The 14,079-nt window shown below is 44.6% G+C and overlaps 2 pseudogenes; both read left to right on the top strand.

The window, feature by feature from the left end:
* Window positions 1-3,042: 3,042 nt before the first annotated feature.
* LOC117193912 lies at window positions 3,043-4,286 on the top strand (annotated as a pseudogene).
* A 252-nt stretch (window positions 4,287-4,538) lies between these two features.
* LOC117193911 lies at window positions 4,539-13,330 on the top strand (annotated as a pseudogene).
* The last annotated feature ends 749 nt before the right edge of the window (window positions 13,331-14,079 follow it).

Genomic DNA, 14,079 nt, shown 5'->3' with positions numbered 1-14,079 from the left:
AGATTTTGGGTTAAAATTTATAATTCGTATTTAATCTTGGTGGCTTAGCGGAAGCCGATTGCTTGCTATTGCCAGATAAACTTTATGCGAGATCGATATGCAACCAATGCGCAGAGGGGTTAGCATAGAACTAAACTATAGACGACGGCGCTAGATCAAAGTGATTGCCGAAGTGGCGGCGGCAGAGAGCCCCTTTAGCGGGAGAGCGCAGCAGCTCTGCAGACCGTCAACGTTTTACAACATAGGCGGCTCTCTCTGCTCATACAATAATAATGTTAAAGTTACGGTTATTCTTCAGCGGCTGGCCCGAACAAACCATTTTCGGAATTTATAGGGATGCCTAACAAGGGATACCTCCCCCGCAACATGGACAACACCTATGGCATACCCTAGGGAAAAGGATATAATAGAGTTAAGAATGAGTACCGGGATCAGGATATACAGGAAACTAATCAAATGAATGTATACGTTTACAATGTATCAATTTAAGACAGTTTCTTTATTAATTATGTTTTAGAGTGTCTTCATATTAAATTAACGAAATAGGGTATACAAATGCCCATACTCTGATTAGGAACAATTCGACAATTACCAGCAACATTGACATGACAACATTGCCACGGTTTTTTTTTTACTTTTTTGTTTAAACCGTGTTTTAGTCAAAATACAATAAAAACGAGGGGAACGTTGTGAGTTGCTGCGGACACCGCAACTCTACGGTTATACCCGATACTAAGTCAGTATGGCTCTCCTCCGGCAGACGCCGCTAATATTAAACGACACGACAAAGAGTGCGTGCGAGAGAGACAGAAAATCAGTCTGAGCGTGACGTCGGGCGCTGCGTAGCCACTGCAAATTGATTTGTTCCTATTGGCTATAAAAATGATCTGATCTGATCCAGATTCAGCAATCTGATAGATATGGTCATTATCTATGAGTCTGCGTTTTTAGTTTTCTCGAATGTGCAATATTGTGGATGCAACAGATTTTCGTCCTTTGCGGGGGCGGCAGGGGGTGTGGCGAAATTTGGACACGAAACGGTCAAGGTCCGATATCACAGGAGTGTGGATACCAAATTTGGTTGCTCTTATAGGTTCTGAGATCCTTGAACTCATATTTTGCAATTGGCAAAGCCAACCATGAAACCTGTGTGTTAGAGAGAGACAGAGCGAGAAAGAATGAAATTGTTTTCTTGATTCTGGCTATAATAATTATACGATCTGGTTGAGATTTTACACTCTAGAACATATAGTCATCCTCTACGATTCTGCGTTTTTGGTTTTCTCATATCTTTAAAATTGTGGATGCCACAGATTTTCGTCCTTTGTGGGGGCGGAAGTGGGCGGGGCGAAGTTTTGAAATATTTTTGTAGCAGTGACATATCACAGAAGTCTGGATCCAAAACATCGTTGCTCTAGCTCTTATAGTCTTTGAGCACTAGGCGCTGAAGGGGACGGACAGACGGACGGACGTACAGACAGACATGGCTCAATCGACTCGGCTATTGATGATATTGATATTGATATATACTTTATGGGGTCGGAAACGATTCCTTCTGGACGTTACACACTTTTACCACAAATCTAATATACCCCAATACTCATTTTGAGTATCGGGTATAAAAAGTCGTTAATCTTGTAAAAAATTGATTCATCAATCGGATAAATTTATTTGGGATGGGCTGAAGGTTTTACTAAGCCAGCATTATTTTACGGAATATTAAAATTGAGCAAAGGAACGATTACTCTCTTCCATTTTTTTTTTAACTTTTCCGCTAAAACTCTTTTTTAAGCAAAATCCAATAAAAGCAAGTGTTTAAAATAAACCAGTGAAGTAGAAAATAGGTTCACCAGTTGGGTAAAATTATGTGGGCACAGCTGAGGAATCTGTCTAGCTATAAATATTGGACGGAATATCAAAAACGAGGAATATGTATAAAGAACTTGAGTTCGTCAGTATATTTACGGTATATTTTTAAAATGAGACGGTTTATTTTGGTATATTTCCGTGGGTCGATAACTACATTTTCCCAGCTGATTTTACTGCTCTGTTGTCTTTGGACGTTGACATGCAATGACTGCATCTTTCAAGAGGCGATGCAGTTATTGCACCGTCAAGTGGCCCGTGTGACACCAGCAGAAGGCTGTTACGCGCGGATCCCAGGCAAAACGCAGGCCTCCTCCCGCCCAACCGACCGAGGGGCGCTGCCGCATGACGCGCGGTGCGTAGCCGAACCAAACGCGAACATGCAAGAAAGATATGTAGCTATTAGACTAACATTCAATGAAAATTAGTACTAAACTTACTAAGAAACTAAGCATGCAATCAAAATACAAATACCACTACAGTTACTAATTAATAGAAAGGTGTGTAAGGATTAATAATTTAATAAGAGGAAGAGAATTAGTGGTGGATATAATATGGTAGAGGGAATTATAATCCGAGCATAAGACCCTAAACGGTTCATGCAAGGAATAATTCGATCTACAAAGTGGAAGGAACAACGGTATAAAATTTCTAGTCAGTCTAATAGGAATCGTGAAGTTTATGCGGCTCAACAGATCAGGGCTGTCTATGTCACCCCTGATCAAGTTGTGCATAAATATCACACCAAGCATTTTTCTACGGTTAACTAAGGATGGGAGGTTTACTAATAGTAGTCTACTAGAGTAAGATGGGAGTCTTACACCCGCATCCCAGTTAAGGCCCCGCAGAGCAAAGAGTAAAAAGATTTTCTGTACTGATTCTATACGGTCCTGGTGTACTTTGTACTGAGGGCACCATACACAGGAGCCGTATTCTAAGATCGGACGAACAAGCGAGGTATAGAGAGTCTTTGTTATATAGGGCTCGTCAAATTCCTTTGACCACCTCTTTATAAACCCTTGGCCTGGCCTTATTTACCATGGTAGAAATGTGTTCGGAAAACTTTAACTTGGGGTCTAACATAACACCCAGATCATCCACCAGGGTAATTCTCTCAAGAGAACCACCAAATAGGGTGTAGGGAGCCAACAAAGGGCGTGTGTGTGTGTTATAATATGCAATTGTTCATATAAATAAATAAAATAGGCCACGAAAATGCATCTGAACCTACGTGTGCAGGGCTCCAGATACTCTCTCCGCACGGGGAACTGCAGCCAGAGCGGTGGGCTGGCCAGCAACGCTGTTGTGGAAAAGTCACCGCCTCCCGCGCAGCCACAACTGGTGGTGAATGGGAGCACGTACGCCACCGACAGCTGGACGAATGTAACGCCCAAAATTCTGTCGTACCTGGGAGCGAATAAGCACCTCCAGAGGGATCATCCCCTGTCCATCATTCGCCAGCGCATTGTAAATTACTTTTATGGAGCCTACCGGAATCAGCGCGGAAATCCACTATTTTCCGTCTACGACAAACTGAATCCTGTGGTGACAGTGCAGCAGAATTTCGACAACCTGCTGATACCCAGCGATCATGTGAGTCGCCAGAAATCAGACTGCTACTACATTAACCAGCACCAACTGCTCCGCGCCCACACCACGGCCCACCAGGTTGAATTGATCTCTGGTGGACTGGACAATTTCCTGGTGGTGGGGGAAGTGTATCGGCGCGATGAGATCGACAGTACCCACTACCCGGTGTTTAGAAACATATTTCCTAGATCTACTTCAAAAACAACTGGCTGAGGTTCTTGGCTGTGCATTATGCGCCACGAAATCCTCCAGCAGTCCGGCGTCCACCAGTCAATTGGCTACGCTTTTGGTGTCGGCCTCGAGCGTCTGGCTATGGTGCTCTTTGATATACCGACATTCGCCTGTTCTGGTCCAATGACAGCGGCTTCCTTTCGCAGTTCAGCGAAAAGGATCTGCACAATCTGCCAAACCCATCTCCCACTATCCGCAGTGTACCAACGACCTGTCCTTCTGGCTGCCCTCCGATGTGGAGGTTGATGCTGGCTTCTCGCCCAACGATTTCTACGATCTGGTTCGGACGGTGGCTGGTGACATTGTGGAACAAGTAAGTAGAGTGGAGGATAAGTCCCTATAAATCTAACTCTTTTTCTCTCAGATCAGTCTTGTGGACAAATTTAAGCATCCAAAGACGGGCAAGTCGAGCGTGTGCTTCCGCATTGTCTATCGCCATATGGAGCGCACCCTGACCCAGGCGGAGGTTAACGATATACACAAGCAGATAGCGAATGCCAGTGTGGATAGTTTCAATGTGCAAATACGTTAGTTCTAGTATAGTTCAGCCTCAACTTAAACCAAAAAGAAACAAACAGTAAAAGTGCCAAGCAAAATCAGGTGACGTCGAGATATATTTCTCCACACTTTCATATGGTCTTAAAGCATTTAACATTCTGTTCGATCCATTCGTTGGCGCATTTCAGCAGCTTGGGATTATCGACAAACTCCCTTTGAGTGTGCGGACCATTTTTGTCACTCTCTCCACCGCCTCTCCGGACGAATCCCGCCTCGTTTTTGTTCAGGATTCCAACGGAGGCCATTTCATGCATGTTCACGGACTTGTTCTCGCGGAAGTTTTCAATGCTCAGATGAGTAGTTTGTCGAGGTCTGCGGCAGTCGGTAGTAGTTATTATATAGGCACTTTGCTATGGGACAGTGTTAGGTACACAAAGGAGGAATATAAATTATAGAGAAAGTAGAAAGGTTCAAGGGCATCGAAACCGTTTTTCAGGAAACACTTAAAAAATACCTCTAAACTATCACATTAGATTGATTCATTGCAAAGGTTGACCCGGACGGCCCACAGAGGGGTTCCTACATAGGCCAGTATGGCCCTTAGTTGTCCGGATAGGGGGTGGGGGGGGGGGGGGGGGGGGGGTATGAATCAAATGTATCCTCCCGTAATCCCAACTAAAAAATGATCTAAAACTATTGATTGATTAGGTTAGGTTGACCCGGACGGCCCTCAGAGGGGGCCCCACATAGGCCAGTATGGCCCTTAGTTGTCCGGATAGGGGGGGGGGATATGAACCGTCGCGGCAGTGTTTAGTGGGTTTTGAAGTCCTCGAGGATCGAGGTATTTTTCGCATAGGCCAGTAGTTGCTGTGGCGTCCTCTTGGAGGCATCTTCCAGTGATGCCAGCACTGGGGCGCCCAGGTACTTCCTCCTTGCCCTTAAGAGAGCAGGACAGTTGCAGATGAGATGTTCCAGGGTTTCGGTTGCCCCAGGTTCATCACATTTCCTACAACTGTCTCTGTTTGTGATTCCTAGCTTTGTCGCATGCGCCGCAGCCAGGCAGTGTCCCGTTAATATTCCCACTAATAATCTGCAGTCCTTCCGTGGTAGGTGCAGCAGGTAGTGGCTGAGTTTGTCATTGCGTTCCTTGCACATGATTTGCGGTGGTACTCCTCCACCTACATTCGGTTTGTGATCCGGCCTGCTTTTCTAGATCGCTTTGCAGCGTTCTGAGGGAGACAGGCACGTTCTCGGTTCTCGTATTCGCCAGCCCGACGCCTTCCTTAGCTAGTACGTCCGCCGTCTCGTTCCCTTCGATGCCCTGGTGGCTGGGAATCCAGTAGATCCGCACTGACTTTGTCGTGCTTAGGGTATCTAGTGCCTCCCTGCTCGCCAAGACATTTCTGGAACTGACTGCGGACGACTGCATGGATCTTATCGCCGCTTGGCTGTCGACGAATAGGTTGACCGCATCGTGTGCTCTTTTAGTGAGAAGAGCGACTTCTGCTGCTTTCCTGATGGCAAAAACCTCTGCCTGGAATATGCTACAATGGTCCGGTAGCTTATATGACAGCCTTATCTCAGGGTCTGTACAGTAAAGGCCCGCTCCTACTCCTCCGTCCATCTTGGAGCCGTCCGTATATATATTGAGGTGCTCCGTTTGGTCTCTTCCGATTTTCCAGTCTTCAGGTCCCAAGGATGCAGTTGTTTTTACGTCGAGGCATGTTTGGGGGGTCATGTAATCAGTTGATCTGTTCATTTCCCTTCCAATTGAACTATGCCCGTATTCTTGTGGCGACATATTTCCTGAAGCGATGAGGCGTTGTGCTGCCTTTCCTGCAGTCAGACGGGCGTGGATGTCTAGGGGTTCGATTCCAAGTAGGGTTTCGAGTGCTTTTGTTGGGGTTGACCTCAGCGCCCCTGTAATACAGAGCAAAGCCTGTCGCTGAGTCCTTTCCATAAGCTTATGATACGTTTTCTTTCCAGTAGCTTGCCACCACACTAAGACTCCATACAGCAGAGTTGGTCGCACCACCGAGATGTAAATCCAATGCATCAGAGCCGGAGATAGGCCCCATGTGCTGCTGAGCATCTTCTTGGATGCATAAAGCGCAATGGTGGCCTTCTTCACCCTTTCCAATACATTGGGTTTCCATGCCAGTTTACTATCCAGTACTGTGCCCAGGTATTTGACTTGTGTTTTTGGGGTTAGCCTAGTTTGATTGATCTTCGGGGGGGTCCATATCGGTACCTTGTACCTCTTGGTAAAGAGGATGAGGTCCGTCTTGTCCGCGTTGATACTGAGTCCTACTTCTTCCGCCCACTCGCGTATCTCCCTGAGTGTTCGTTGCATTAGTGAGCTGAGGGTCGATGGGCAAACACCCGTAATAAGTATGCTTATGTCGTCCGCATAAGCTGTTATTATTGGGGCCTTCCTTTCGTATCTCTTGATGAGGTCGTCGACCACCAGATTCCACAGGAGGGGCGACAGGACTCCACCCTGGGGTGTGCCTCTGTGTGCCTCTTTCACCATGGAAGCGGTGCCCCACTCTGATTGCACCCGTCTGCAACCTAGGAGGTTCCTTATCCACAGGTTGATTGCTGGGTGTGTATTAGTTGCTACCAGGCAATTTGTTATTGCTTCCGTAGCCACGTTGTTGAATGCTCCGGAGATGTCCACGAAGACTCCCAGTGCATACTTTTTATTGTGAAGGGCTTTCTCACTGGTAGCTACTACCGAATGTAGTGCGGTCTCCACCGATTTCCCTTTAGTATAGGCATGCTGGTTGGTTGACATCAGTCCCCCTACCTCATTCCTGATGTGTAGGTCCAGCAGCTTTTCTAGCGTTTTTAATATAAAGGAGGTAAGGCTTATCGGTCTATAGTCCTTGGGACTCGCATGGCTGCACTTTCCTGCCTTTGGGAGGAAGACAACTCTCGAGGTTCTCCATTGGATAGGGATATAGCCAGTACTTATACAAGCTGTGAATATTGCGGAGAGCCATGGGGTAATCGCCTCTTTGGTCACCTGCATCATGGCTGGGAATATCCCGTCAAGTCCTGGTGCTTTTGTGCCCGCAAAGGAGTCTATTGCCCAGTGGATTCGCTTGGTGGTTAACAAATCTGTTGGGGGGTGTTGTTCCTCGGTTGCTAGGTCCTGGTGCTCTTTGGCATCAGCGACCTCGGTGCAACCAGGGAAATGTTCCTCCATTAGTGCTGTTAGGGCTTCGTCACTGCCCTCTGTCCACTGTCCGTCATCTAGCTTTAATTGGCTTTGTATGGTAGGCTGCTTAGAGAGCAGCTTCCGTAGCCGTGCGGTTTCTGGTACTTTCTCGATGTTGGAGCAGGAGCAAGGAGGAGGATTCCTCATAGACGATCCCTTCGTTCGCTTGTTTGGCGATCTTAAAGAATTCCTTGAGGTTGTCCCTTTGAAGAGAGAGATCCCGGCTCCACCAGAGTGGCTTGGACCTCTTCTTCGTCTTCGAGGGTTTGCACGATGTGTGGTAGGCGTCCAGCAACGCGTTGGATAGGGTCTCTAGAGACTTCTCTATGTCCTCCGCGGATTTCATTGTGCCCGGACTCGCGAGCTTCGAAGTAACTGTCTTTTTAAACTTTTCCCAGTTTGTATTCCGGGGGTTTCTATAGACTATTACCTTCGAAGAATGTTTGAAGTCGCACTTAAACTGAATGTACTTGTGATCTGAGAAGGAGGGTCTTTCAAGGAGGGTGGGCATTGGTGGGCATTGGCATCCGTCCCGATGACGAGTTGATAGTTTTTGGTGCCGGCTTCTGTCACCAGGCTCCTGAGTTCGTCGGGTGGTGCGGGTCTGTCGTGAGCCATGTAGCAGGAAGCCACCAGAAGGCGCTTTTCCTCGCTTTCCAGCATCACAACCGTCAGGTCATCCGTGCTGTAATGAGACATAAGGTAAGCATGGATTCCCTTTCGTACGAGTACGACGGTTCTGTTCCTGCTTACCGATGTTGCGTAGAACAGGTTGTGATTTGAGGACTTTAGTCCGGCCACTGAATTGCCTGTCGCAATCCAGGGCTCCTGGACTAGAGCTATGTCGGCGAGCCCTTGCTCCATGGCGATGAGGAGCTCCGCCGACGCTACCTTGCTTTTATGCAAGTTTAGCTGCAGCACACTCAGCATGGGTGGCTGGCTCACTTGCATCCGACGGGTTGACTACTAACGTCAGGTCACCGTCTTCCTCGTCTTCGTCCTCAAGCGCAAGACCCTGGGCGGCCTCCACGATGGACTCCAGACCTAAGTCCTTTTCCACCTCGCCACCTATCGGTGATAATGTGAACTAACTTCGATCTCAATCCTCCTTCTCAACCATGTAAAATCCTCTCAAATCGATCCTTCACTCATTTATATTCTCTCTCCTCCCTCTTACTGTCAATGAACCTGTTTTTACGATTGGTCCCGTGTTGCGATTCAAACAACCCTCAAACAGGTAGGTCATCCCTTTGCAATGAATCTAATGTGATAGTTTAGAGGTATTTTTTAAGTGTTTCCTGAAAAACGGTTTCGATGCCCTTGAACCTTTCTACTTTCTCTATAATTTATATTCCTCCTTTGTGTACCTAACACTGTCCCATAGCAAAGTGCCTATATAATAACTACTCACAGCTAACAGCTAGTACATAAACTAGTAATCTTTCAACAACGATGGATGACCTCGAAATCATTTTTATCGATTCCCAACCGGAATCAACCATAAAACTGGACTCTCAGCCGAGCTCCGTAGACCTGTCCTTGATTTTTGGGATTAAGACCCAAACCTATCTCGAGAGCAACTTGACCTGGTTAAGTGACATTAAATGGGATGATGACGACGATGACCCAAGGAATGCAACGCCTAATAATGATAATCCATCATACATTTTCCCGGATGATGACAACATTTTCGATTTAGTAGATAATCAGGATGATGATAAAAGATCTCAAATCCAGGAACTACTTCGGGATGAAGATGATGATGACTTAATTGCTGCGGTAAAATTAGCTGAGGCGAAATTGTAATAATACGAATACATATTAATAAAATAAGAATATTTTATGTATTTTTCTAAAAATAATATATACATATGTATATAATAAATATAACACATTTAACCACTATTTATTTTAAATGTTTGCTGTTTTACTTTTGATTGGTTGAATTTCACTTCCTCTTATTACAAGAGAATCATAGGATTCGTTTGAAACAGGTTTCTTCCAAGTGAGGATTACACAAAAAGAATAAGTGGATTTCAGGTAGAATACTGATGCTTTTGAATGAATTTATTGAGTCATTTTTACATCATATTATACTTAGTTGGTAAATTTATGTAAAGGTATTTATATTTAAAATCGCACAGATTATTTCATTTTTGAATATTTATTTCATATTTTTCGCTTTAATTCCATGTTATGCTTAAATAAAATATGCATATTGAAGTCAATTCTCAACCAAAACAGTTCAGTTCCTGGACATAAGTAACATCGATAAAATGATGATTTTGATTTTGAATAACTAAAGTTGGGGATTTTTAAGGTGTGTTTTTTCAGTTCATTGCGGGAACTAAAAGATGTTTTTAAATAGCACAACTCGCAATGAAATGTCCTCATTTCGAAGTAAAAGTGAACTAACCTATCTCAGTAACTTACAGTTCTTATATAGGAAGTGATCAGCATATAAACAAAAATTCTATGCATTTTGTTCTGTTCTATAATTTTTTCATGTTGACTGTTATATAAGACCAAAAATGTAAATATAATATTTGAACCAATATACAGCAGTGTATCCATAGTTCATCCCTTATTACCCAACCACCAATCAGACCTAAGACATCTGGCCATTACAGCTTTAAAACCATTTTCTTATTATCACTCAACTACCAATCTGCTCAGATCACATTTGTATAAAATTGAATTAATGAGAGTATAAAAGATCATGCAATCTTTTAAATAATTTAGTATAAAATCGTTAGTAGGTTGAATAGTTTCTATTACTATAATGGTATCTAAGAATATTTAAATCTCTATATAGAAAATGATAAGCAGTTAATCAAATATATACCTAGGCTTTCCTAGAATTACTTAACGAGACAAAGCCGGCAGTTGGATACACCAAGGTTGAGGACCTGTGCATAGGATTTGAGTACAAGATCAATGGATGTAAAATCAAAAAAACATCATTTGGAAATAAAGTAGTTCTTTATTTAACTGATAAGGACAACGAACCGCTTTGGATATTTTTACCTAAAAGTTATGTGACCAAATTTTTCACAAAAACACCCTTTAAGATGTTGAAGGAGCATGGAATCTCACATCTTATATATAAAGGAAAAGAGATGAATAGATATAGCACTGCCCATTTCCAATTTATATGTAAAGAGTAAATAAAGAGTTCCCATTATATATATGTAAGAGAAGAAGAGACAACTATACATGTAAAGACAAAAATAAAGAAAAAGGTTAAGAATATACATATGTACATATGTAAACGAGGTGGAACGTTGTGAGTTGCTGCGGACACCGCAACTCTACAGTTATACCCGATACTAAGTCAGTATGGCTCTCTCCGGCAGACGCCGCTAATATTGAACAACACGACAAAGAGTGCGTGCGAGAGAGACAGAAAATCAGTTTGAGCGTGACGTCGGGGGCTGCGTAGCCACTGCAAATTGATTTGTTCCTTTTGGCTACAAAAATGATCCGATCTGATCCAGATTCAGCAATCTGATAGATATGGTTATTATCTATGATTCTGCGTTTTTAGTTTTCTCGAATGTGCAATATTGTGGATGCAACAGATTTTCGTCCTTTGTGGGGGCGGAAGGGTGTGGGGCGAAATTTGGACACGAAACGGTCAAGGTCCGATATCACAGGAGTGTGGATACCAAATTTGGTTGCTCTTATAGGTTCTGAGATCCTTGAACTCATATTTTGCAATTGGCAAAGCCAACCATGAAACCTGTGTGTTAGAGAGAGACAGAGCGAGAAAGAATGAAATTGTTTTCTTGATTCTGGCTATAATAATTATACGATCTGGTTGAGATTTTACACTCTAGAACATATAGTCATCCTCTACGATTCTGCGTTTTTGGTTTTATCGTATCTTTAAAAATGTGGATGCCACAGATTTTCGTCCTTTGTGGGGGCGGAAGTGGGCGGCTGATTTTACTGCTCTGTTGTCTTTGGACGTTGACATGCAATGACTGCATCTTTCAAGAGGCGATGCAGTTATTGCACCGTCAAGTGGCCCGTGTGACACCAGCAGAAGGCTGTTACGCGCGGATCCCAGGCAAAACGCAGCCTCCCGCCCAACCGACCGAGGGGCGCTGCCGCATGACGCGCGGTGCGTAGCCGAACCAAACGCGAACATGCAAGAAAGATATGTAGCTATTAGACTAACATTCGATGAAAATTAGTACTAAACTTACTAAGAAACTAAGCATGCAATCAAAATACAAATACCACTACAGTTACTAATTAATAGAAAGGTGTGTAAGGATTAATAATTTAATAAGAGGAAGAGAATTAGTGGTGGATATAATATGGTAGAGGGAATTATAATCCGAGCATAAGACCCTAAACGGTTCATGCAAGGAATAATTCGATCTACAAAGTGGAAGGAACAACGGTATAAAATTTCTAGTCAGTCTAATAGGAATCGTGAAGTTTATGCGGCTCAACAGATCAGGGATGTCTATGTCACCCCTGATCAAGTTGTGCATAAATATCACACCAAGGCTGGCCAGCAACGCTGTTGTGGAAAAGTCACCGCCTCCCGCGCAGCCACAACTGGTGGTGAATGGGAGCACGTACGCCACCGACAGCTGGACGAATGTAACGCCCAAAATTCTGTCGTACCTGGGAGCGAATAAGCACCTCCAGAGGGATCATCCCCTGTCCATCATTCGCCAGCGCATTGTAAATTACTTTTATGGAGCCTACCGGAATCAGCGCGGAAATCCACTGTTTTCCGTCTACGACAAACTGAATCCTGTGGTGACAGTGCAGCAGAATTTCGACAACCTGCTGATACCCAGCGATCATGTGAGTCGCCAGAAATCAGACTGCTACTACATTAACCAGCACCAACTGCTCCGCGCCCACACCACGGCCCACCAGGTTGAATTGATCTCTGGTGGACTGGACAATTTCCTGGTGGTGGGGGAAGTGTATCGGCGCGATGAGATCGACAGTACCCACTACCCGGTGTTCCATCAGGCAGATGCAGTGCGATTAGTCACTAAAGACAAGCTCTTTGAGCGCAATCCTGGCCTGGAGCTGTTCGAGGAGACTTGGACGGGCTCATTGGCCGATCCAAAACTGATTCTTCCCTCATCGAAATGCATGGACCAGACGAAGCAGCCCTGCCACACTCTGGAAGCGGTTAAACTGATGGAGCACGAGATGAAACACGTCCTTGTGGGTCTGACAAAGGAATTGTTCGGCTCTCGCATCAAGTACCGCTGGGTAGAAACATATTTCCCTAGATCTACTTCAAAAACAACTGGCTGGAGGTTCTTGGCTGTGGCATTATGCGCCATGAAATCCTCCAGCAGTCCGGCGTCCACCAGTCAATTGGCTACGCTTTTGGTGTCGGCCTCGAGCGTCTGGCTATGGTGCTCTTTGATATACCGGACATTCGCCTGTTCTGGTCCAATGACAGCGGCTTCCTTTCGCAGTTCAGCGAAAAGGATCTGCACAATCTGCCAAAGTACAAACCCATCTCCCACTATCCGCAGTGTACCAACGACCTGTCCTTCTGGCTGCCCTCCGATGTGGAGGTTGATGCTGGCTTCTCGCCCAACGATTTCTACGATCTGGTTCGGACGGTGGCTGGTGACATTGTGGAACAAGTAAGTAGAGTGGAGGATAAGTCCCTATAAATCTAACTCTTTTTCTCTCAGATCAGTCTTGTGGACAAATTTAAGCATCCAAAGACGGGCAAGTCGAGCGTGTGCTTCCGCATTGTCTATCGCCATATGGAGCGCACCCTGACCCAGGCGGAGGTTAACGATATACACAAGCAGATAGCGAATGCCAGTGTGGATAGTTTCAATGTGCAAATACGTTAGTTCTAGTATAGTTCAGCCTCAACTTAAACCAAAAAGAAACAAACAGTAAAAGTGCCAAGCAAAATCAGGTGACGTCGAGCTATATTTCTCCACACTTTCATATGGTCTTAAAGCATTTAACATTCTGTTCGATCCATTCGTTGGCGCATTTCAGCAGCTTGGGATTATCGACAAACTCCCTTTGAGTGTGCGGACCATTTTTGGCACTCTCTCCACCGCCTCTCCGGACGAATCCCGCCTCGTTTTTGTTCAGGATTCCAACGGAGGCCATTTCATGCATGTTCACGGACTTGTTCTCGCGGAAGTTTTCAATGCTCAGATGAGTAGTTTGTCGAGGTCTGCGGCAGTCGGTAGTAGTTATTATATAGGCACTTTGCTATGGGACAGTGTTAGGTACACAAAGGAGGAATATAAATTATAGAGAAAGTAGAAAGGTTCAAGGGCATCGAAACCGTTTTTCAGGAAACACTTAAAAAATACCTCTAAACTATCACATTAGATTGATTCATTGCAAAGGGATGACCTACCTGTTTGAGGGTTGTTTTAATCGCAACACGGGACCAATCGTAAAAACAGGTTCATTGACAGTAAGAGGGAGGAGAGAGAATATAAATGAGTGAAGGATCGATTTGAGAGGATTTTACATGATTGAGAAGGAGGATTGAGATCGAAGTTAGTTCACATTATCACCGATAGGTGGCGCCACCAAGTAGTAATGATAATGGACGCTCGCATTTTATACTGAATTACCAAATTCGCAGCATGTTGCATTAGCATGTGCTTAAGCATGTGCAGCTTGGCAACATGTTGAATGTA

Source organism: Drosophila miranda (assembly GCF_003369915.1).
Source record: "Drosophila miranda strain MSH22 chromosome Y unlocalized genomic scaffold, D.miranda_PacBio2.1 Contig_Y2_pilon, whole genome shotgun sequence".
Lineage (NCBI taxonomy): Eukaryota > Metazoa > Arthropoda > Insecta > Diptera > Drosophilidae > Drosophila > Drosophila miranda.
This window is presented reverse-complemented; position numbering and strand designations above follow the sequence as displayed.